The sequence below is a fragment of the Oryctolagus cuniculus genome, chromosome 6 (assembly GCF_051225735.1).
Source record: "Oryctolagus cuniculus isolate XC-2025 breed Fujian yellow rabbit chromosome 6, ASM5122573v1, whole genome shotgun sequence".
In the NCBI taxonomy this organism is placed as follows: domain Eukaryota; kingdom Metazoa; phylum Chordata; class Mammalia; order Lagomorpha; family Leporidae; genus Oryctolagus; species Oryctolagus cuniculus.
Window position 1 is genome coordinate 40361637 of NC_142872.1, and position 24804 is coordinate 40386440.

At 41.5% G+C, this 24804-nt stretch overlaps 1 long non-coding RNA gene across 19 annotated transcripts in view; it reads left to right on the top strand.

Annotated features, from left to right (window-relative positions):
- The window catches only part of LOC138850198 (uncharacterized), a 359276-nt gene that overhangs the window by 219365 nt on the left and 115107 nt on the right, over positions 1-24804 (top strand). For all 19 annotated transcript variants that reach the window (XR_016235376.1, XR_016235383.1, XR_016235389.1 and 16 more), the window contains one exon: positions 16940-17049. This is a non-coding gene — a long non-coding RNA (uncharacterized LOC138850198). The remainder of the gene's footprint in view (positions 1-16939; positions 17050-24804) is intronic.

Here is a 24804-nt window from a genome sequence, read left to right on the forward strand (position 1 = left end):
GAGGGCGTAGTGATTTCATGCAAAACCAGCCTGCAGTGGTTCCATTGCCCTGGGTCTGTTGGCTCCTGCCTGTGAAATGGCTGAAGGCCATCTTTTTTTTGTAGAGAGGATTAATTAGAATAGATCCCTTTGACTCAGAATGCCAGTAAGCTGTGTGGTCCTTAGCTATTGATTTGGGATGCTGAGCAGAGAACCGTGGGGCCCAGGACAGACCTCAGGAAAGTTGTGGTGCCAGGCATTTTGATGGCCAGGTGGTTCACTGTAGCACACTTGGAAAGAATACAAATGCATGGGGAGAACTGGTGGGGAGGGTTAGGGTGAGGAAGGGCAATGGTACAAGGGCCGCCGTGACTCTGTGAATGCAAAGAATCTCATTTCCTATGGACGATGTGGCTGAGAAATTGAAAGGGACACTCATGAACCTCAAATGCTGAGATGATTATGAGAAAATGAATACTTAGATTTCCAAGTCATTTGTTCATATGCAGATAATTGAGTTCTGAGGAGTGGGGTCAGTGCTCCCTCAACTTCCCCCTCGTCTTGGAGCTTGAGTGATGCTGAAGTTCTAACTCCTACCCCCAGATGGCCTCTCAAGTGAATTCAATTCAGAAAGCACCCACTGTGAGAATGCGAGGGAACCAGATACCAAGAAGCAAAAGGCACGCTCCATTCTTGGAAGGAGTTGGTCACATGGGACGGATGTTTTCATACATGATTCCAATGCAGACTGTGTTCATGGGGGTTTGGGGAGCACAGCAAGGGAAATTGAGGCAGAATTTAGGCAGATGAGAGGAGTTTTCATGATGGGTGTACAGTGGCATTTGGCAAGGACTTCGAAACAGGCAGTATTCTGGGGAGGTTTTGCGTGGTGCTTTCTTGAGGTCTTTCCTTGGGTATGGCTGTGACTGTGGCTTAGAAAAGCTGTTGTAAAAATAAGGTTCAAGATAGAGTGAAATCATGGAGGCACTAAGGAGTAGGCTAGAGGGCTGGAATTTCATTCTGTAATTAGCAGGGAGCTACTGAAAGTCTTAGAGGAAGAGAGTGCCCTGATCAGAACTAATCCAGGAAGCATAGCCATCCATTATGTGCGGATGGGACTGGAGCAAAAAGTGGGGGTAGGGAGGTTGGGCAGAAGATGCTAGTGAGGAAGTTACCGTAGTAGGAGAGAATAAGGTAGTAGATTTAAAACAGAAGGCAAATCTCGATTTTCTCATCGTAAGACGGGAATCTGTTATTGTCCCTAGTGTTTGAGTACTTACGGGCTGAGGCAATGGAAGGAAAAAATATATCACAGCATGAGCCTCGTTCTTTCTTAATCCCCTTTACTCTCAGTGGCTGTAACAAGTAGAGTCTATCTGGAGCTCAGGGTCTATGGCTAGGTGGCCAATTTGCAGGCAAGGAGTTGTCAAGGTTCCATCTTCTTGCCTAGATCCCTGATGTAGGAGTTGTGGGAGAGCCAGGTAGCATGGGAGCCAAGGGAAGACATGTGGGTGGAGTACCAAGGGACTCTGACACCCAGGGGAGCATGGGCAAACCACCCTCTCCCTGGCCATTGTTCTCCTACTTGTCATTCAGTAATAACTTCCCAGCCTCAGGAGTCTTCCGCAAGGATGAAAAGAAATCACACTCTCTTATTAGCATAAGATGCCAAAAATGGAAGGAGTTATTGCCATCTTTCTGGGAAGCAGCGTGATGGAACCAGTTAAAAGGACTAACTGATCTTGTCTTGCCTCTGTTACTCACAAGCCCAACTAGTCTGTGCCTCAGTCTTCTCCCCAGGGATATGGGCATAATCATAGCCATTATCTGTTGAGAGTGTTGTGAGGTGGACTGAAATAATGCACACTGTGACTGGCACATCTGTAGATACTGAACAAATATTTCCAGTGGTAATAGTGGTGCTACCGCTGCACTGCCAGTGGTGGGCTTCCTTAATACCCCTGGAGTATCTATTGGCACCACCTAAGCTCAGCAACACTGTGCTGCTCCTCTCCCTCCTCCAAGCTCCTGTGCATATCCATGTGCAAGATGGGAGTCTGGTTGCATCACAGAGTGTCCCCATGGTTCAGCAAAGAGGGGCCCTTGGGGAACTCCAGTCTAATACCTCATCTGTTACTGGCAAGAAATCATCTTCCTTCTTGGTTACAGGGATGTTCTACCTCTCTAGACAGCCTAGTCCGTGTGCAGACAGTTTCCTTGATGAAAGTCCGTATCTGTTTACTGATATCTTCCTTTCTGTATTTGTTTGCATGCATGTATGTTAAACATACCCAGCTCCCCCAAATTACTTCTAGGGTTTTTGCTTATTCCCAGGCATAGAGGAAGTGAATTCTTAATAAAACATGGACTGCTGACCCTTCTGAAGGTGGAGGCAAGATGGCGGAATAGGAAGGGAGCACACTGATAGTCCGGGGAGAGATAGTTTAATAAAAGTGGAGATACTGCAGGTTCAAGGAAGAGTAGGGGAGGAAACAGCAGAAGAAACTCTTCCAGAACGCGTGATTCACAGCGGACCTGTGTGGAGAGCGTGGGAGCCCACAGTTCGGGACACCAGCGGCAGACTCAACACACCAGCGCTGGAACGCAAGGTGAGCCGAACCTCAATAGCCCGAGACACCGGCAGGCAAGCAGAGAGAGGAGACTAGAGGGAACGACCCCCGGGGGGGAAAAGTTCACCAGGCTAACTGGAAGAGAGAGAGAGAGAGAGAGAAAAAAAAAAAAGGTGACTGGTACGGACACGGGTTTCTCTCTCTCTGCTCACCTCTCAAGGGCGAGCAAGACAAAGAGCAGGCGCCATCTTGGACATACGTCATAAGCAGAGCGACCTCAGGTCTGCACCGGCCCTGAGCCTAGCAGAAAAACCTGACTCTGGGTGGGGCGAATTAACAGGAGATTAGGACCTAGTAAATTTGTGGTGCTACTGAACTGAGACTGTGAAAAAAGAGACGGTGGGGGAGAGAACTCACAGAATTCACCTGAGTACTCTCCAGAGACGCTACAATTCCGTAACTTTGGCAACCCAGTGGGAGACTGAAGGAGAATTTGAACCCACTCTGAGGGCCAAACAGATTCCCTGTGTGGTCCTTGGGAAAGAGCTTCCGATCTCTGGCTCCTGTGGGTATATCATTTGCCTGCTAACTACCTCCAACTTCGTTCAGCTGTGCGGAATTACTTCCCTTTTGAATCAAAAAAAGAAAGAGAGAGAAAGAGAGATTTACCACTCCTAACCTGGGAGTGTCACCTTTGGGACACCAAACAGAGCTCTCAGGCCACACCCATCTCAAGCCCTAAGGCTCCATCAAAAACAGATAGTCCACTTAATCTAGAGTCATAGTATAACAAGAAAAAGCACCACAGTGAAGAAACCAAATATCTCCAATATGCCAAATAACAAACGCAAAAACCGAGGTAATAAAAACAAGGAAGTCACCATGACGCCCTCAAATGAAAAAGACACCCCAATTCAAGATTATGAAGATGATGACATAGAAGAAATGCAAGAAGCAGATCTCAAAAAATTGATAAGAACATTAAGAAGTTCTCAAAAACAAATTCTTGAACTACATAAAGCCTTAATGGACAAGATAGAAAATCTCTCTCGTGAAAATGAAATATTAAGGAGGAATCAAAATGAAACGAAACAATTAGTACAACAGGAAACTGTGATAGTGACTGAAGTGAAGAATTCAATAGATCAAATGAAAAACACAATAGAGAGCCTTACAAACAGAATGGGTGAAGCAGAAGAGAGAATATCGGACTTAGAAGAGAGAGAACAGGAAAGGATACAGTCAGATCAAAGAAAAGAAGAGGAAATTAGAAATCTAAAACATATTGTCAGGAATCTTCAGGATACTATTAAAAAAACCAACATTCGGGTTCTAGGAGTTCCTGAAGGCATGGAGAGGGAGAAAGGATTAGAAGGCCTTTTTAGTGAGATATTAGCAGAAAATTTCCCAGGTTTGGAGAAGGACAGAGAAATCCTAGTACAGGAAGCTCACAGAACCCCTAATAAACACGACCAAAAGAGATCCTCACCACGACACGTTGTAATTAAACTCTCCACAGTGAAACAGAAAGAAAAGATCCTAAAATGTGCAAGAGAGAAACGTCAGATTACTTTCAGAGGATCGCCAATCAGACTCACTGCTGACTTCTCATCAGAAACTCTACAAGCTAGAAGGGAATGGCGAGATATAGCCCAGGTACTAAGAGAGAAAAACTGCCAGCCCAGAATATTATATCCTGCAAAGCTATCATTTGTGAATGAAGGTGAAATAAAGACGTTTCATAACAAACAGAAATTGAAAGAATTTGTCGCCACTCGTCCAGCCCTGCAACAGATGCTTAAAGATGTGTTACACACAGAAACACAGAAACACGGTCATCAGTATGAAAGAAGATAAAGGAAGGAAACCTCACAGCAAAAGATCACAGGGAATTCAAAGCATATATTAGAACTTATCTTTGGCAAATGGCAGGGCAAAGTTACCACTTTTCATTAGTCACATTGAACGTTAATGGCCTGAACTGTCCAGTTAAAAGACACCGATTGGGATTTGCTTTTTAACCTGATGCAATTTTAAATGATGCTTAATTTTGTTTTTAAATTTCAAATCCTAGCTCTTACCCATACATGGAACAACAATTAAATTGTACATGTAATTCGCCACTTTGCTACACTAACATTGTTCCAGGGGTACTTATGATGTACTTTTGAATTTTCTATACATGCAATAATGACATTTGCTAGCAGTTTTATGTCTTCCTTCCCAATATGTATGCATTTTGTATCCTTTCTTTGTGTTACTGCACTGTCTAGTAATTCCACCATAATATTGAAAAGTAGTGGTGAGAAAAAGACACTTCCCCCTTTCCCCAACTTAAGGGAAAACTGTCCAATTTCACTATTAAAGTTGGTTTTGGTAGATATTCTTTATCTAGATGAGGAATTTCTCTTCTGTTTCTTGTTTGCTCAGTTTTTTTATGCCAAATATCTTTTACAAAAGTTGATGTAACCATTTAACATTTTTGCAGTTTGTGTAGTATGTCCAATTTATTGATTTTTTAAAATGCTGACAGCCTTGCTTACGTGGGATAAATACCACTTGCTTGTACTACATAAAATTGTTGGATGTTACCTATTATTTAAAAAAAAGAGAGATTTCTAAAGGCAACCCAGAGGAATCCTTAATCCAGTTCTTCATTAGAAGAGATGTGCAATTCGGGACATGCTCAAGCTGACTTACCTCAAACGGTAGAGTTAGAAACATACCAGGGGATTCCAATTCAATCCCATCAAGGTGGCATGTACCAATGCCATCTCACTAGTCCCAGTGATCAATTTCTGTGCACAATTGATCATAATGATAGGACTAAGAACCAAAGGGATCACATAAACAAGAATAGTGTCTGCAAATACTAGCTGATAGAATCAAAAAGGGAGAGAATGATCCAACATGGGAAGTGAGATACACAGCAGACCCATAGAATGGCAGATGTCCTAAACAGCACTCTGGCCTCAGAATCAGCCCTTAAGGCATGTGGATCCAGCTGAAAAGCCCATGAGAGTATTTCAGGCATGGAAAGCCAAGACACTCTGGGGAAAAAAAAAATGAAAGATCTCCACGAGTGAGATCCCAGTGGAAAGAACGGGTCATCAAAGAAGGAGGTACCTTTCTCTGAAGGGAGGAGAGAACTTCCACTTTGACCATGGTCTTGTCTAAATATTATCAGAGTCAGTGAACTCAGGGGGCTTCCATAGCCTTGGAAACTCATGACAAGAGCCTAGGGTGATTACTGATGCCATAAACAAGAGTGTCAATTTGTTAAGTCAACAACAGGAGTCACTGTGTACTTACTCCTCATGTAGGATCTTTGTCCTTAGTGGGCTGTACATTGAGATTTAATGCTATAACTAGTACTCAAATAGTATTTTTCACTTTATGTTTCTGTGTGGGAGCAAACTGTTGAAATCTTTACTTAATGTATGCTAAACTGATCTTCTGTATATAAAGAGAATCGAAAATGAATCTTGATGTGAATGGAAGGGGAAAGGGAGTGGGAAAGGGGAGGGTTGCGGGTGGGAGGGACGTTATGGGGGGCAAGCCATTGTAATCCATAAGCTGTACTTTGGAAATTTATATTCATTAAATAAAAGTTTAAAAAAAAAAAAAATAAAAAAAAAAAAAAAAATAAAACATGGACTGCTGAGAGAGAACAGTGATGAAAAAAATAGTAAGATAAATACCCAAGATCTGGAAATGTGGACAAAGGCGTAAAATCAATTGAAAGCAGCCACTCCATCCATAATGAACTTTTTTTCCCCCTTAGCTAAGGGGATTTCCTAATGCAATGAGAAGAAATGGGCTTCGTGTAGCAGAAAGGATTTGGATTAGACATTCAAGAGCTCCCTGCCTGGGAAGTGATTAGAAGTTCAGTCTTCGGATCATTCCTCCGTCTTCTCGAGATGTGCCAGCATCTTGTTGGCCTGCAGAGAGTGGTGAAGTAAAGAAATGTGGGCAGTGCTTTCCTCTCCGGAATTTACTAACTGCAGGAGGGGAAGGAAGGAGCAGGAGAGGACGAGTCTATTAAAATCCACTCTGTTAAGGAGATGTTCAATACAGAGGCTGGCTCCTCAGAGTGACTCAGAGCCCTGTCTGACTCCTTGACAGCCGGAGACGCTTGCTTGGCTTGAGTTTCCCAGCTGCAGGATGGTGCTCAGAGGAGGTCTCCAGATGGCTTCAAGACTGACCTGGTTAGCACCAGTATCACCCGCTATGGGTTGTGAGAATGCTCTGATAATAAAATTTGTAGCAATACAGTCAAAATCCTGAGTATCTAAAATGCCTCAAGAAAGGAAGCATTTTGGATGGTGGAATTTTCCATAAAGCTGAGGATTTTTCCATCTGAGTCAAGGCTCCGTTTTTTTGTGTTTTAGATAGATTGGATCGATATTGCGTGTCTTGTTTGCTTGGAGACAAAAAGTGAATAATAGTTATTGTTCTTTCCCATTAATATAGAAATTCCCTAGGAGAGTCATACGCTTCAGTTTGCCCCAAAACTAAATAATGAGACCATTGTTTTTGTTGAGCTTTTTTTGCCTGCTTTTTAGATTTTCTAAATCTCCTTGCTGCAAGATATTTTTGCCTCTCATTTCTTGCTGATCTCAATGTGTCGGCTTCTAGTGTTCTCTATTTTTTCTTTTGATTTCCATCTGTTATCTCCATTTTCGGATTAGAAACTAATATTGATCTTGCATATATATTTGTCCAATCACTGGCATCAGACATTCAAAGCAGAGGCTCAATATTTATGTCTGTATTAATTTATTTGTTCAATAAACAAGCCTTGAGCATCTACTCTGTGGAAGGCAACATGCGAAAGTGCCAGGATATAATGATGGGAAACTACCACACTGCTTATCACAGGCTGGCAATTGTAGGGCTGGAACTCAGGGCTCATGGGCTGCACCTGTAGTCCAAGCCCTCCCTCCAATCATCATATTCAAGTCCAGTAGTCCTCAGAGTCACTTGGAGGGCTTGTTCAACGTACACTGCTGTGCCCTACTCCCGTAGTTTCTGATTTGTAGATGAGACTTGAGAATGTTCAGTTCACAGAAGCTCCCCTGGGGGTGCTCATGCTGTTGTCTGGAGCCTCACTCGACACAACAGTTCTTTAGCCTCACGGCTTTTTCTCTGGTCCACAAGGGCCAGTCTGGTTTCTGCCTCAAGGCATCTTTGCTGAGGCACATGCGGAGGCTGTGCCCTCTGTGTGATCTTGACCTGGCCGCCTCTTGTCATCACTTCCTTATGGAGGCCCAACCCAAGCACCCTTGTTAATGTTGCTTTCCACCTGCCGGGCATTCCATGCCAGCCGCTTGGTCTTGTTTCCTTCTTCAGCTTTTGCCCCGCTCTGAGATGACCCTTGTAGGGTTGTTTCAAGGGTGGCTGTAGTTGATGAGGAGATACTAACAGACCCAGGCAGAAGATGCACATTTCTATAATGTACTCAAAAAGAAAAAGAGTTGGAGCACATAAAGACAGCTGCACCAAGCAGAGCAGCATGTATTTTTTTTTTCCATGGCAGGTGCCTGTGCTTCCTGTCCTTCTGACGAGCGGTGTCAGCTGATTGGGGCGAGGATCCCCCAAGCCTTTTCAGCAGCTCTGACCCACTCCCTCTCAGGGTCTTGATACCCTCCAGGCTCCTGACTACTCATCTGCACACTGGGGATATTTCCTTGGAGGTCGATTTTCCAGGCAAAACATCTTGCAGGCAGGATGGAATTCCAGCCTTGCCTGGGTCTATGGCTAAAGGCTTATGTTTTTATTTATCTGTCTGGTCCATCTTATTTTACTTGTTGCTCTCCCCTCTAGGAGGTAAATACCATGAAAGTAGAGGCAGGTCTGTCATTTTTCTGGGGGTTTCTCAGCACCTACTAGACAGGGCCCTGGCAAAGAAAGAGCACATCATATATATAAGCTCCCTCCTCCTTCCCTCACCTAACAGGAAACTATGTGGCTCTTGAATTTAATTTAAATCTTTCAGGGAACTGAGGGACATGTTCCCCAGGAAAGCCTCTTCTGTTAGGGTACAGCTTGTTGCAGAGCGCCACAGTGGGAGGCAGGCAGATAGGAGCGTCCCTCCCTCCGTATCTTAATGGAGCACGAGCTCTCGGGCAAGGGCCCCTCTGTTCCCATTCAGCGTTCTTTTCTCTCCCTCTCATGTCCCCTGCTCATCTGTCACTATGACTTCAAAGTCGTAATAACAAACCTATTACCGCAAGGTGACGCCAGAAGGGGAAAATGAGACTAAGTTACTGAGGAGGAAAGAGTTGTAGCACCAGCCCAGTCCTGGCTGTAGAGCCTGCAAGCTGTGGAATAAGGGATGTCAGTTTAATTGCAGCTTTTCCCTGTATGGTGTGGATATGTCTGTTCTTTCCCTCTCTCTGTCCTCTGTTAGGTTCACAGGTTATTTTGCAGTAAGATGCTAATAGTGTCTACAAAGATGCCGAGTAATTGTTGTTAATAGCGTTTACAAAGATGCTGAGTAATTGTGAGCAACTGTTCTTTGGGTTTCTCCCTCTACCCACTCTGCTCTTGATTGTCACTGTGCCTCCAGCCAGATAAGAAACTCTTCAAAGACAGGGACCACGTCTTGCTGTGGGTGACCTGATGGTTCTGTTGTCTTTCCAGAATCAGGGATAGGGTTGGCATAACACAGACATCTGAAAATTCTTGTGAAATGTTCTTATTTTTTCTTGCTTTGGTACTTTTACCAGGGAGGACTGACAGGCCAGTGCTGCATTAAGATGATTCGTTCACTTATGCAAATATATTGACTGTAACGCTGCTGTGTGTCAGGCTCTGTGATAGGCTGGGTGGCAAGAATGGTGGTCAAGACAGATCTGGTTGTTAGTCTCTTGGAGTCTGTATTCTAACAGGGAAGCAGAGAAAGGGACGTTAGCCAACACATAATTACAAATCATGCTACAAACTAGAAAGAACAAACCAAGATGACTAAAAGAGTGGATGATGCTAAAACAGTGGCTAACGCTTTTCCATTGGGTGGATAGGGAAGGACTCTCTGGAAGTTAATCTAGGATTCAAACCTGAGGATCAGTTAGCTGTGTTGAAGAATGTGAGAACAAACACCTGCCACTGTCCTAAGGTGAGCAAAGTCCTGTTGGAGGAACTAAAAGAAGTCCAGGATAAGAGAGGGAGATGATGGCATGGATCCAAGCTAGAGGGGATAGGAAAGATCTTAATCACGAGTTCAGCTGCTTGAATCCAGGGTCATCCTCCATTCCTCTTTCTGTCATTTAGAACCTGAAGGAGTCAAAGACTATTTTTCAGACTTCAGTGTGCATTAGACTCTCTTAGCTTCTAAGACACATACGTATTAGAGCCTCTGAGAAGGTAGGCATACCAGGGCTATTTCTCTCACAAGAACAGGTGGTCCCAGACTTACAAAGGTTTGACTTATGACATTTCAGCTTTACGATGTTGCAAAAGTAATACTCATTCAGCAGCAACTCTATTTCCAATTCTGAATTTGGATATTTTGTCCAACTTTTGATATGTTGTCCCCTGTAGTCTCCTAACTATACAGAGGCAGTGAGACGCAGCTCCCAGTCAGCCATTTGATCAAATTAGCAAACAACTAAGATGCCCGGTGTATCATGTTGCTAAGCTACAACATTTAGTAGAGTAGTTATGTTGTATGTTTCTTGACTTATGAGATTTTTCAATTTACTGTAGGCTTATTGGAATGTAACGCCATCATAAGTCAAAGGGCATCTATAATAAAAATCCAATTAAAACTGACTTAAACAAAACCCAAGCAGAAGTTAAGGACTTCCCGGCATGGTAATCAAAGGAGTGAATTAACTTTAGCAGTAGTTCAGGCCATCACTTAAAATGACATTTTAAGGCCCCTCCCTCTTTAAAGTTCTTGTTTATGTTGGCTTTATCCTTAGCAGTGTTGTCTTCATATGGTGGTAGAAATAGGTGCTGGGACTCCAAGCAGGCAGCATCCTCATGGGTAGTGATCCCATGGGAAGGAGAACCATGTTCACCCTTTCTCTTCCCCCTCAGTTCCTCAAATGAACTCTGATGGGCTTTGCTTTGATCCCGTAACCACAGTGGAGATAGCCAGAGAGATTTGGTACCCAAGTTGCCCGCCTGGGCATAAGCTGGAGGGCATCATCACCAGAGTCACCTGGAGTGGGAAAGGATGCTTTCCACCAACAAGAAATGTAAGATACGAACAAAAAATAGAAACAACGGAAGACCAAAGCTAGCTGATATTCCTCTCAGAAGCCTTGCTAAGGCAAGGATTCTTACTTCCAGCACACCCTCCTGAACTCCGTGATGTTGGGAAACCCAGATAGCTCTTTGAGAAACACTGCCAATCTGCAGATTGAGAAATCAAGGCCACAGAGGATGGGAGGTCATGACAAGGACAGACATGAATGCTCTGGAAATGGCCAGAAGTCTCTCCAGAGTCATAGAGCTGTCACGTGGGCCTCTAGGTCTCCTTCTTGGATGCCAGTACTGCCTTGAAGATGTGAGATTTTTCCTTGCATTATGGGAAACCGCAATCCACTAGCTTATTTTTACGACTGGAAGAGGACTCACTTGAAAGGTATGATTTGTCAAATATCTCAGGAAATTATGCTGACATTTTAGTTAGAATGACACTGAAAAATAAGGGGAAAACCACCATCATTTAAAATATGAAGTCATTGATCTATTTTTTTATTTTATTTATTTATTTATTTTTTGACAGGCAGAGTAGACAGTGAGAGAGAGAGACAGAGAGAAAGGTCTTCCGTTTGCCATTGGTTTACCCTCCAATGGCCACTGCGGCCGGTGCACCATGGCCGGCGCACCACGCTGATCCGAAGGCAGGAGCCAGGTGCTTCTCCTGGTCTCCCATGCAGGTGCAGGGCCCAAGTACTTGGGCCATCCTCCACTGCACTCCCTGGCCACAGCAGAGAGCTGGCCTGGAAGAGGGGCAACCGGGACAAAATCCGGCGCCCCGACAGGGACTAGAACCCAGTGTGCCGGCGCTGCAAGGCGGAGGATTAGCCTATTGAGCCACGGCGCCAGCCTGAAGTCATTGATCTATGAACATAACTCTCCTCCTTCAGGCCTTACTTTATACCATGGACTATATTTAGAAATAATGGTGTTGTACACTATTCTTTTATAGTACCCATCTATTTTATCATTTTTTGCTATTTTGCATGAATCTCTGTTTTCTATTGGTTAATGCTCAAAAAGACACATGCTGCTACAATTTCTAAGTTTCTCTTAAATGTGGCCACCTTACTGGATTCTCTTATTCTGTTATGTTTGTTTCTTGACTCTGTTGGTTTTTTCAATATAGTTGATGATTTCATCTGCCAACAATGACAATTTTGTCTCTTCTCTACTAATATTATGTTTTTATTTTTCTTGTCTCATTAAACAAGGCAAAATTTCCAGTGTTGTTTTGAATGATATTGGTGATATACAACCTGAGCTTGTTTTTGATTTTCAGATCTAAAGGGCATGTTTCTAAAGTTTTCATTAAGTGGAATATTATATTGGGTGAAGGTTTTATGGAATGCAGGCTTCACCACAGTGAAGGGAAGTTCTTTTAACTTCCAGTTTTCTGAGAGCTTTTCATAATAAAATAGGTACTGAATTTTATAAAATGTCCTTTTCTTTAACTATTGAGATAATAATGTGATTTTCTCTCTTTTGTCTATGATTATAGACAATTACATTGACAGTTTTCATTGTTACATTATACTTTCTTTTCTTGAGTGAATAAATCATACTTAATTATGATAGACTGGAAAAAATATTAAAAACTACCATTTTATTTAGGACTTCCTGTATGTGTTTCAATGAATAGGCATACAATTCTCCTTTGTTTAACATATTGTTACGAATTTCTTTGGCAAAGTTTCTATAAGCCTCATAATAATTTATCGGAAATCTTTCCTTCCTCTTAAACAGTTTGTGTAGTCACAGATTATTTATTCCTTGAAAGTTTGTTAGAATGCTTTTGTAGCATCATCTGACCCCCAGATAATGCCCCCTCCACCTTCTTCTTTTTTTTTTAAAGATTTATTTATTTACTTGAAAGTCAGAGTTACACAGAGAGAGACGGAGAGTCAGAGAGAGAGCAAGGTCTTTCATCTGCTTGTTTACTTCTCAATTATCTGCAATGGCTGAATCTGCACCAATCTGAAGCCAGGAGCCAGGAGCTTCCTCTAGGTCTCCCATGCAGGTGCAGGGACCCAAGGACTTGGAGCATCTTCCATTGCCTTCCTAGGCCATAGCAAAGAGCTGGATTGGAAGTGGAGCAGCCAGGATTTGAACCAGCGCCCATATGGGAAGCTGGCACTGCAGGCAGCAGCTTTACCTGCTACACCACAGCACTGGCCCCTCCACCTTCTTTTTGAGGGAACAAAGGAGTTTGATTTCCTTTTTGTACTCATTTTTCTATTTATAGGTGTTTTAAGAGATTTACAGTTGCAGGTATTTAGCACAGTAGTTAAGGCTGTGCTTAGGACGCCCACGTCCCATGTTGAAGTGCTGGGTTTGGGTCCCAGCTCTCCTCTTATTACAGTTTCTTGCTAATGCACACCCTGGGAAGCAGCAAATGATAACCCATGTGTGAGATGCCCTAGCTGTTAGGGGCATTTGGGGTTTGAATGAGTAAATAGAAGATCTCTTTCTTTCTGTCTCTCTGCTTTTCAAATACAAAAAAAAAAAAAAAACACAAAAAAAAACCTTTTTAAAATTAAAAATGCTACATGTAACATAAGTATTTCTAGCATAAAAAGTAAATTTACATGTTTGAACTAGATTTCCTTATTTTTAACATAAGGCTTATAATTTTTGTTAAAAATTCTTTTATAGCTATTCTCAAATGTACTTTAAAAATTCACATTCTATTATTTATTTTTTAAAACTTGTTGTTTATTTGAAGGGCAGAGATACAGAGAAAGAAGGAGAGAGAGAGAGAGAGAGATTGATTGATTGATTTTCCATCTGCTGGTTCACTCTCCAAATGTCTGCAACAGCCAGGGCTGGGCCAGGCTGAAGCCAGGAGCCAGGAGCTTCTTCCAGGTCTCCCACATGGGTGCAGGGGCCCAAGTACTTGGGCCATCTTATTCTATTTTCTCAGGCCATTAGCAGGGAGCTGGATCAGAAGTGGAGCAGCCAGGACTCAAATCGGCACCCATATGGGACGCCAGTACTGTTGGCGAGGCTTAACCTTCCAGGTCACAACGCTGGCCCCTCATTTAGGTTTTTAAATCTGTCATCCCAAAGATCTACCCACATTATTACTATTTTCAAAGACCCATGTTTTGAGCTTTTCCCATTTTTATGATTTTTTCATTTATTTGATTGGTTTCTGTATTTTTTAAAAGTTTATTTATTTATTTGATAGGCAGAGTTACACATAGAAGAGAGAGAGATTTTCCACCAGCTGGTTCACTCCCAAAATGGCCACAAAGGCTGGAGCTGGTGCCAAATCAAAGCCAGAAGTCAGGTCTCCTATGTGGACGGCGAGCGCCCAAGTACTTGATTCACCGTCTCCTGCCTTCCCAGGAGCATTTCTAGGGAGCTGTATTGAAAGTGGAGCAACCAGGAATTGACCTGCGACTTGTATGGGATGCAGGCATTGCTGTACCACAACTCAGACCCTTATAGAGAATTCTTAATGGTGAATATGGTAGCAATTGTCCTTAAAGAACTCAGATTTTTTTTTCAAAAAGAAAAAGTATACTTTTGGATATTACAAAATTAATAATACAAGGACAAATGATTACATAATGGAAGCCTAGCTGTGACAAGGTGGGTACAATGGTGGGGGGACTTAGCCTTGAAATTCTACTTGTGGAAAGAGACAACTTTTCCTTTATCTTTTTTTCTTGATTGTTACATTTTTAAATTTATTAATATAATTATTATAATTCTCTAATATATTTCTTTAATAATATAATTATTAGAGAACAGATTTCATGAATCTCAGAGACATGATTCCAAGAATACAGGGATACTTTTTGCCTCCCTCCCTCGCTCCTTACTCCTTCTTTTCTTTCCTTTTCTTCTTTTAGTTTTTTGTGACAACATACTTTCAGTTTACTTTACAATCACAGGCTCAGTGCTCCTCTAAACAAAGAGCTCTACAAGTAGAAGTTGGAGGAAACACTGTTCCACAGGAGTATGGGCAACAATCAAATCACAAGATGCCAGTTTAGCCAATATACATTGTTTACATATACATATTTTATATATTAGCTATGACCAGTCAGAGAAAACATATTTGTCTTTCTGTGTTTGGTATTTCACTAAAGCATAATGGTTTCCATCTGCGTACCTTTTGTTGCAAAAGATAGGATTTAATTTTTTATGACTGAGTAGTATTCCACTGTGTATGTGTACCACATTTTAAAAAAGATTTATTTATTTGAAAGAGTTAGAGAGAGAAGAGGAGAGGTAGGGGTGAGGGGGGAGAGAGAGAGAGAGGGAAAGAGAGAAAGAGGTCTTTCATCTATTTTCATCACTCTCCAAGATGGCTACAATGGTCAGGGCTGGGCCAAGCTGAAAACAGGAGCCAGGAGCTTCACCTGGGTCTCCTGCATGGCTGCAGGGGCACAAGTACTTGGGCTATATTCTGCAGCTTTTCCCAGGCCATTAGCAGGGAGCTGGATTGGAAATGAAGCAGCTGGGACTTAAACCAGCACCCATAAGGGATGCTGGCTTCTTAGGCAGTGGCTTTACCTGCTGTACTACAATGCCAGCCCTGTACTTCATTTTTTTCTATCTGGTCATCAGCTCATGGACATCTGGATTGATTCCATACCTTAGCTATTGTGAGTTGAGCTGGTATAAACATAGAGGTACAGATAATTATTTTATATGCGGATTTCATTTGCTTTGAATATATTCCCAGGAGTGGGATGGCTGAATTATATGGTAGATCTATTTTCAGATTTCTGAGGAATCTCCAGACTGTCTTCCACAATGACTGTACTAGTTTACATTCCCACCGGTAGTGTTAGGTTTCTTTACTTAAAAAAATACATTCTACTATCTTTTGATGTATTTGATTTCCTATTTTCTTGAGTTGAATGCTTAACTTGCTTACTTTTAAATTCTCTTATTGTTTATTTTATTTAAAGCAATGTTTTTCCTTTTAGTACAGCTTTAGTCATTTCCTACAAATTTTAACATATGTATTGATTTCACTGTTGAGATTAAGTATTTCATAGTTTTACTCAGAATTTCTCTTTAGCTCAAAGATTATTGCTTTAGTTTGCATATATACAGAATTTTTCAGTTGTATTTAAAAATCATTAATTTGATTGTGATCAGAGAACATAGTGTGTAAGATATTGATTAGTTTGGATATTCGCAGACTTTATTTTGTAAAACCTCCCCATGAGTGCTTAACATCATGATTGATAATGGGTTTAAAGATTCATATGTACCAGCCAGATGATTACTATATTAAAAATATTTTGTCTTTTTTATTTGTCTGCATACTTGTTCTATCAGTTTCTGATAGCAATGTGTAAAATCTGTGTATTTCTCCATTAGATTTGTCATGTTCCAGCAATGAAATATCAGTTCTGGTTCCAAACTATGTTTGAGTAGGTCTCTGTGGGTCTGCTCACGGTATACCATAAAGAAGCCTTTGTCGCAGGAAATGTTATACATGAGCTCTGTTGAAAAACACAGAAAAGTGGTATATCCTGGTTTCCAGGGGAGGGGAGGAAGGGATTTGGAAGAGTTTTGCCTGTCCTTATGTTCTCCCTTATTCTTTAGGCTTTTCCCCAAAACTCTGCCAAACGCTCACACTATAGGGGGCGGAGTTTGAAAATCAGTGGGAAAGAGAAGAGAGAACCAGATATAAAGTCAGATATAAAACCAGATATAAAGTGCTTTTAACAAGCACTGTGCTCTGAGCCTGGTTGTTTTTCCTCCTTAAGAAATAAGAAGGTTTAAGCAGATGTTTTCTGAAATTTCTACTCCAGATACATTCTGTCATTTTAACCATTTATCAATACTGAGTGCCCAGCACTAAGGTCATGTAAGCCTGTGTTTTAGGACCAGTGAGGTCCCTACTATGTTAATGACTTTTCTTCTGTTATCTCATGTGTTCCTCAAATCTGCAGGGAACCTGATGAGTGGATTCCTGTCTCATTAGAAGACAGAGGAAGATCTTAGTAGTTAACCATGGCATTTGAAGTCAGGGCTCAAGTTCCATGCCTGCTACTTCACTGTGTGCCCTTAGGCAAGCCACTTAACCACTCTCAGGCTGAGACTCAATTTCTTTTGCTAGGTGGTGGTGCTAATGATGGGTAGCACTGGACCTGACACATAGTAGGTGGTCAGTAAGTATTATGGTGTCTTTCCTTATATTGTAGAGGTTCCAGGTGAAGACACAGAAACAACAGGTGGAGGCACCCCGTGGAAGAGGATGCTGTGCCCAAACATCAGGCACAGGAGAGCGGAGCTTTTCTGACTTCTAGACCAGGTATGCAAATCTCAGATATGTTTCTCCTGGGACCTCAGACCTCAGTGTGTGTGAACCTCCCCCCGCTCCAAGGCCCATGTTTATGAGCAAGAGAAATGGCACAGAAACTCCAGAGCCCCAGCTGTGTGTCTCTCTGTGGGTCTGCTCACCGCACACCACTGTATAGGTTCATTATTCAGGCATGAGGAGCCTCCGGGTAATGTGCTGACCTTGTTATAATTAATGGATAGTGGGGTAATGGGTCTATGTGACTCATTAGATACAGGAAAGGGATCCAGCTCTCCTATATTTAGTTTAATTGAAACTCTAAAACATTTATTACTTTGGGCACATGGCAGTAACTTTGGTTTTTAAATATCAAAGAGATTATTTCAGCCGTTTCCCAAAGGGAAAATAGAATTGGAGGGGACAAGGCCAGCGGAAAAGAGATTCTGGCCTAGAGAAGGGGAGTGTAGAGACTTAGAGTCTGTCTTGGTAGTGACTTGTACAAGTCACTTCACCTCTTAAGGCTGCAATGTTCATGGTGAGATGGAGCAAATGGAATGGTTGCTATCACTACCACCACTCCACCATCATGGTTGCTGAGAATTTTGTTAGGTGCAGCTGTTAAGCCAAGTCCTTCATATGCATTGCTTATTCTGTATTCATGTATGGTGTAGGTGCTCTGCTTACTACCATGCACTGAGTGAGAAGTTGAGGCTTGAAGCTTAAATCGCTCACCTGCCGCTGCCCGGAGAGTGGGTGGAGCTGAGATCGGAACCCTGGCCCACTCTACCTGCATCTCTTGCTCTTCCTCCGTGCACCGCCGTCTCCTCCAAGTCTTCCTGCTTTACTGTTACCTGAGTCCTGTGGACCAAAGACTGTTCTCAGCCCTGTGTTTTAGGAATCGTCATCTGTCTATTCTCTGAGCCTTTACATGCCTTGGAATTTTTAGAGCCTCTTTGAGAAGACATTTCAGAGTAGGAATTCCTTTGCCCCACTCCCTCTTCATGCCACATTTAAAAGTATTCCTATACGACCTGGTGTTCCTCTTACCCCCTCCTAACTTAGAACAAGTTATTAAAATTCCTCAGGGTCATCATTTTCATTTCTGCAGAGTGCTCAATCTTGTGGAGGCATTACTACTTACTTCCAGTTTGCTACTTTGTAAATGATGGTAGGAACGTCTTTGGGAATGAACTTTAAAAAAATTTTTAGATCACCTCTTTAAGACTGACATCTATATTTAACATTTTTCTGGTTACAAATCTAAACATAATATAAAGATATTTTATAAGTTTTTAAAAGCAAAGGGAATTTAAAGAGGGAAATAATAATGATTGTTATTATTAGCTAACACTGGTACAAGGTTTTTTAGGTTCCTGGCACTGTTATAAACAGTTTATGTGAATTACCTTACTAATTCCCACAATAATCTTGTGTAATATGTATATGAGTATTTTTGATATATCTTGTTTATTTCCCTAGGGAGAAAAATTTGTTTAAATTGTATGAATGTTTTCTAAAGTTCTTATGCATTTTTCCAAATTGCTATCAGAGTTGTGGTAGCTGTTTCTCTCCATATAATCAGGTTTTGAGTGTGTTATTCTTTCTGTTCTCTCACTTGCAGTGTGTTTTATGAAATATCTCAGGCCAGTGCCGCAGCTCAATAGGCTAATCCTCCACCTGCGGCGCTGGCACACCAGGTTCTAGTCCCGGTTGGGGCGCTGGATTCTGTCCTGGTTGCCCCTCTTCCAGGCCAGCTCTCTGCTATGGCCCGGGAGTGCAGTGGAGGATGGCCCAAGTGCTTGGGCCCTGCACCCCATGGGAGACCAGGATAAGCACCTGGCTCCTGGCTTTGGATCGGTGCGATGTGCCAGCTGCAGCGCGCTGGCTGCAGCGGCCATTGGAGGGTGAACCAACGGCAAAAGGAAGACCTCTCTCTCTCTCTCTCTCTCCACTCTGCCTGTCAAATAAATAAATAAATAAATAAGAAATATCTCAGTACTTTCTACCGCATTATATTATGTACAAAGGACCCTGGAAGCATCGTACTGATCTGTCATAAATTTCCAACTGGTTAAACGCAACACCTGGTTATGGCTGTTGTTAAAATGTCCAGGACCCAAGCAGAAGAAAGGAAAGGAAGCCAGGAAGCAATGAGAGCGCACATTCTTGGGTGTCACGCTGCCCAGAGACTCAGAAGAACTCATACATCAGGTCGAGAAAAGCAGAGGTGATAGAGGAATTCTACATTTGAGATTCGAGGGAAATACCATTGACGTTCAACCCTGAAAATAAAATCTCATACTGAACTGTAGCAGCAAATACATTCTCTTTGGATTTTCTGGAACCTGAAGGATTCTGATAGAAAGGAGACAACAGGGGATTCAAACAGGCATGGTCTGTTACGTCAATGCTATTTCCTGAAATTGTCAATATCTGTAAAGAACCAAGCGTGATCCTTGAAACCTTGTGCTTCGCTCTACTTCGATTGAAGATCATCCATCTCCCTCTTCCTACCCCTCCACTTTCTCTTTTTACCCATTCACTCCCCCCACTTCCAGCTTTATTCAGTTTTTAAGTTATGAAAGTAATGCATGTTTACTTTCTATGTCAAACAATTCAGAGGTGCATGAAGAAGACATTCATAATTTTCCTCTGTTCTTCTTCAGTCCCCTCCTCCCCAGTTGATTAACAGTAACAATGTGGCTTATGTTTTCCCTCATTTTAAAAAATATTCCTATAAAAATTTCTTCCTATTTTATTTCTTAAAATAATAAAAAAGACCCAAACCTTTTGTATTATCTACCTGTCTGACTTCAGAAGGTATCAAAGAAAATGTTCTAGGTCATGGTATATAAATCTTATTCATACATAGTAAGACTTCCATAATACTGCACAGTATGTATGCACCATCAGTGTTTGACCATTTCCTATTAAGGGAAATTCAAATAATTCTCAAGTTTGCTATCTCCCTTCTTACCTTCCTTTCTGTGCCAACTGAACTGTAATCAATGCTCTCATACATAATTCTCCCATACAGGTGCTTGAATTTTTATTGAATAGAGTTCTCAAATGTGGGGTTACTGGGGAATAGGAAAAGCAGATTTTAATTTCTGATAGTTCCTTTGTCTTCTAATTATTTTTTTTGAGTGCTTTTACACACGTTATGTAACTTGGTATTTTTGTAACTTCTTTTGTGGTCAAGGTAAGAAGTTTTGCCTTCATTTTGCAGGTGAGCCTTTGTGAGATTAGGTGACCCATCTGTATCACGTGACTTGTTTTTAGCGCTCTTGTACCTCTGAAATTTGTTCTTTATCTCTTAAGTATTTCTCCTCTTCTTTCTGGTTACATTGTTTTGCAGATGACCTGGAAGGATCAGAATATGGCCACATTCATTTTAAAAATTTTATGTGCTTATTTATGAGAGACAGAGGGAGAAAGAGAGAAAGAAAGAAAGAGAGAGAGAGAGAAAGAGAGAGAGATTTCAACTGCTAGTTCACTTCCCCAAATTCTGCAATAGGCAGGGCTGGGCCAGGTCTAAGGTGGGAATCACCTCAATCCACCAATGTGGGTGGCAGAGACCCAGCTACAAAGCCATCACCTGCTGTCTCTAGGGTATGCATTAGGAGGAAGCTGGTATTAGAAGTGGAGCTGAGATTTGAACCCAAGGATCCTGACATGGAATGCAGGCCCCCCAACTGGTATCTTAAGTTACTAGGCCACATGCCTACCCCGGGTCACACTTATCATGTGACAGATGATGACAGTGCTGGAGATACTGATAGAGTTAAGCAGCTGTCAAAGGGCAAAGAGAAGAGGTTTCCTCACAGTGTGGAACTGAGTTTTTAGGAGTTGTTTTTAAGGTTTAAGGATTGTGGGAGTTTTATATCCTTGCTCATTGCTGGAGTATCCAGTTGGGTGTGGAGACAAAATGTGACCTCTTCCATCTTTTGCTTTGAGCCCTTCCCTTCCTAGGGTCTTTCTGGAATCCAGCTCCTCACACTCAAGAAATTATGCTTATGTTAAGAGTTAAAACCTCCTGGTGATGTTTAGTTTCTAAGCAAAGTGTAATAAAAAGGCCATAGAGGAAACACATTCACATTCAATGCTGAGAACAATTGTGAGGCAGCTGCATGTGCCTCCAGCCTCACTTCTGCACCTTTCCTCTGTGACTATGGCCTGAGTTCTTTCCTCATCTTCACGTAGTATCTGTGGTTTGTAATCTTTGCTTTTAGTCTCTGTTAGTTTTTTTAAAGAATTTTTTCCTATAATTTCATAATTGTTAGCATTAATGTATAGATTATGTTAATTTCTTTTTTCCCCAGAAATCTTTTATTTAAGGAATACAAACTTCATGCATTTCATAAATACAACTTTAGGAACACAATGATTCTTCCCACTGTACCCACTGTGCCACACACACTTCCGTCCTTCTTCCTCTTCCCTCTCCTATTCCCATTCTTATTTTTTACTAAGATCTATTTTCTATTAACCTTATACACATATGATTAATTCTATACTAAGTAAAGAGTTTGACAAATAGTATGAAAAAAAGCTCTTCCTCAACAGTTGAACAAGGGCTGTTCAAAGTCAGTCTCAAGTGTCAATTTCACTTCTATAGATTACCTTCTAGGTGCTCTATTAGGTATCACAGATCAGGGAGAACATACAGTATTTGTCCTATTGGGACTGGCTTATTTCACTAAGTATGATGTTTTCCAGTTTCATCCATTTTGTTGCAAATGACGGAATTTCATTTTTTTTGCCACTGTATAGTATTTCATAGTGTACATATCCCATAATTTCTTCATCTAGTCTTCAGTTGATGGACATTTGAGTTGATTCTGTATCATAGCTATTGTGAATTCAGCTGCAATAAACATGGGGGTACAGATAACTCTTTTGTTTACTGATTTCATTTCCCCTTGGTAAATTCGCAGGAATGGGATGGCTGGGTCATATGGTAGGTCTACTTTCAGATTTCTGAGGTATCTCCATACTGTCTTCCATGGTGGCTTTAACAGTTTACATTCCCATCAACAGTGGATTAGGGTACAATTTCCCCCATATCCTTGCCAGCATTTGTTGTTTGTTGCTGAAGCTATTCTGGCATTTTCCTCAACTTTGTTTATTCTCTAGTTTGAATTACTTCTTTTCTCCTAATAGTTTTGGGTTTGATTTGCTGTTGCCTTTCTAGGTCCTTGAGATGCATTGATAGCTCATTCAATTGGTGCATTTCCATTTCCTTGATGTAGGCACCAATTACTATTAATTTTCCTTTTAATATTGCTTTTGCTGTATCCAATAAGTTTTTTTTTAAATTTTATTTTATTTTATTTTTTTTTTATCTTTTATTTAATGAATATAAATTTCCAAAGTACGACTCATGGGTTACAATGGCTTTCCCCCCCATACCGTCCCTCCCACCCACAACCCTCCCCTTTCCCACTCCCTCTCCCCTTCCATTCACATCAAGATTCATTTTCGATTATCTTAATATACAGAAGATCAGCTTAGTATACCTTAAGTAAGGATTTCAACAGTTTGTTCCCACACAGAAACATAAAGTGAAAAATAATAGATGATTTTTTTTTAAATGATGATGAAATCAGATCAGACCTATTGTCATGTTTAATCCCAGTGAGAGTCAAGTTGGGAATTGATAATTTCTTTTTTTTTTTACAGAAGATCAGTTTAGTGTACATTAAGTAAAGATTTCAATCGTTTGCACCCCCATAGAAACACAAAGTGAAATATACTGTTTGAGTACTCGTTATAGCATTAAGCCTCAGTGTACAGCACATTAAGGACAGAGATCCTACATGAGGAGGAAGTGCACAGTGACTCCTGTTGTTGACTTTACAAATTGACATTCCTGTTTATGGCATCAATAATCTCCCTATGCACCAGTCATGAGTTTCCAAGGCTATGGAAGCCCCTTGAGTTCTCCGACTCTTATCTTGTTTAGACAAGGTCATAGTCAAAGTGGAGGTTCTCTCCTCCCTTCAGAGAAAGGCACCTCCCTCTTTGAAGACCTGTTCTTTCCACTGGGATCTCACTCACAGAGATCTTTTTGCCAGAGTGTCTTGGCTTTCCATGCCTGAAATACTCTCATGGGCTTTTCAGCCAGATCCGAGTGCCTTTAGGGCTGATTCTGAGGCCAGAGTGCTATTTAGGACATCCGCCATTCTATGAGTCTGCTGAGTGTCTCACTTCCCATGTTGGATCACTCTCCCCTTTATTTATTCTATCGGTTAGTGTTAGCAGATACTAGACTTGTTTATGTGCTCCCTTTGACTCTTAGTCCTTTCATTATGATCAATTGTGAACTGAAATTGATCACTTGGAATAGTGAGATGGCATTGGCACATGCCACCTTGATGGGATTGAATTGGAGTCCCCTGGTATGTTTCCAACTCTACCAATTGGGGCAAGTCAGCCCGAGCATGCCCCAAATTATACATCTCTTCCCTCTCTTATTCCCACTTTTATGTTTAACAGGGATCACATTTCAGTTAATTTTCAACACTTAAGAATAACTGTGTGATAATTACAGAATTAAACCAGTCATATTAAGTAGAACAGACAAAAAAAATACTATGAGGGATAATGTATTAAGTTGTCCATTAGCAGTCAGGGCTATGCTGATCAAGTCACCATTTCTCATAATGTCCATTTCACTTCAGGAGGTTTCCTTTTTGGTGTTCAGTCAGTTGTCACCGATCAGGGAGAACATATGGTATTTGTCCCTTTGGGACTGGCTTACTTCACTCAGCATGATGTGTTCCAGATTCCTCCATTTTGTTGCAAATGACTGGATTTCGTTGTTTCTTACTGCGGTATAGTACTCTAAAGAATACATATCCCATAATTTCTTTATCCAGTCTACCGTTGATGGGCATTTAGGTTGGTTCCAGGTCTTGGCTATTGTGAATTGTGCTGCAATAAACATTAGGGTGCAGACCGCTTTTTTGTTTATCAATTTAAACTCCTTTGGGTAAATTCCAAGGAGTGGGATGGCTGGGTCGAACGGTAGGGTTATATTCAGGTTTCTGAGGAATCTCCAGACTGATTTCCATAGTAGCTTGACCAGTTTGCATTCCCACCAACAGTGGGTTAGTGTCCCTTTTTCCCCACATCCTCGCCAGCATCTGTTGTTGGTAGATTTCTGCATGTGAGCCATTCTAACCGGGGTGAGGTGAAACCTCATTGTGCTTTTGATTTGCATTTCCCTGATTGCTAGTGACCTTGAACATTTTTTCATGTGCCTGTTGGCCATTTGGATTTCCTCTTTTGAAAAATGTCTATTGAAGTCCTTGGCCCATCTCTTAAGTGGGTTGTTGGTTTTGTTTTTGTGGAGTTTCTTGATCTCTTTGTAGATTCTGGTTATTAACCCTTTATCTGTTGCATAGTTTGCAAATATTTTTTCCCATTCTGTAGGTTGTCTCTTCACTCTCCTGACTGTTTCTTTTGCAGTACAGAAACTTCTCAATTTGATGCAATCCCAATAGTTGATTTTGGCTTTGACTGTCTGTGCCTCCCGGGTCTTTTCCAGAAATTCTTTGCCTGTGCCAATATCTTGAAGGGTTTCTCCAATGTTCTCTAATAACTTAATGGTGTCAGGACATAGATTTAGGTCTTTAATCCACGTTGAGTGGATTTTTGTGTAAGGTGTAAGGTAGGGGTCTTGCTTCATGCTTCTGCACGTGGAAATCCAGTTTTCCCAGCACCATTTATTGAATAGACTGTCCTTGCTCCAGGAATTAGTTT